The sequence below is a fragment of the Elephantulus edwardii genome, unplaced genomic scaffold, assembly GCF_000299155.1.
Source record: "Elephantulus edwardii isolate Elephantulus edwardi_28Jun2011 unplaced genomic scaffold, EleEdw1.0 scaffold00262, whole genome shotgun sequence".
Taxonomy (NCBI): Eukaryota; Metazoa; Chordata; class Mammalia; order Macroscelidea; family Macroscelididae; genus Elephantulus; species Elephantulus edwardii.
In genome coordinates this window covers 2,921,121-2,922,563 of record NW_006400012.1, presented here as the reverse complement: position 1 = coordinate 2,922,563, position 1,443 = coordinate 2,921,121, and positions in this window count along the sequence as shown.

Below are 1,443 nucleotides of genomic sequence, written 5' to 3'. Positions count from 1 at the left end.
GACTCATAGCAACCGTATGTACAACAGCCCTAAACTCTGCTCTATCCTGTGCCAATCGCATTGCCTCTGACACACCCATCCCGATTACCCCAGTCACTGAGTCAATCCACCTCATAGAAGGCCTTCCCCTCCTGCGCTGTCCCGCCACCCTAAGAAGCATGATGTCCCTCTCCAAGGACTGGTCCCTCCTTACACCATTTACAATAGTCAACCACAAATTGAGATTCTTGGGAGTGAACCTAATTAGAGACTAAAATACCTGTACAAAGAAAACTGCAGAACATTTCAGTAAGACACAATAAAAGACTTTAATAAATGGAAAAAAATGTACCTCTTCATAAATAGGAAGACTCAATACTGTTAAAATTACAATCTTACCAAAAGCACCTACAAGTTCAATGCAGTCCCAACACTGGACTCCTTTTTCAAGGAGATTGAAAGGGAAATTGTCAAGTTTATTTAGAGATGAAAGAGACTCTGAATAAGCAAAGCACTTTTGAAAAACAAAAATGAAATGGAAGCATAGCACTCGTTGCCCTCAAAACCTACTACACAACGGTAGTAATCAAAACAGCATGGTACTAGTACAATTACAGTCACATAGACCTATGCAACAGAATCAAGAACTCAGAAATGGACCCATCTAACTATGGTCAACTGATACTTGACAAGGAAATAAACCTATCAAATGGGAAAATGACAACCTCTTTAACAAATAGTACTGGCAAAGCTGGACTGTTACCTGCCAAACGCTAAGAACAGGATCCACATCTCATACCATACACAAAAATCAACTCAAGGTGGATCAGAGACCTGGGAGTAAAGCCCCAAATCATAAAGTTTATCAGAGACAAACTGGGACCAAACTTGAAAGCTTTTAGCCTATGATATAAAGACATTGCCAAATATAGCCAGAAATGCACAATCTAGAGAGGATTAAATTGATGAATGGGACCTTCTAAAGATTAAATCTCTGTGCTCATCAAAACCTTTTTCTAACAGGGTGGAAAGAAAGCCTAACAACTGGGAACAAACATTTAGCAATACCATTTCAGGCAAGGGTCTCATAACAAAAGTTTACATAATACTCCTAGACCTCCAGAAGTAAAAAACTGATAATCCGGTTACAAAATGGGCAAAGGACAAGAAAAGACTCTTCACAGAGGAAGACATTCAGATGGCCAACAGACACATGAAGAAATGTTCAAAATCACTGGTCAAAAGAGAGATGAAAATCAAAACCACATTGAGATACCATCTCACCTCAGTAGCAGTGGTAAAATTTAGTAGGACAGCAAGCAATAAATGGAAGAGAGGATGTGGAGAGGTGGGAAATTTTATACACTATTGGTTGTTGTTGTTGTTGTTATGTGCCGTCAAGTCGCCTGCGACTCATAGCGACCCTAGGTACAACAGCCCTAAACTCCGCTCTGTCCTGTGCCA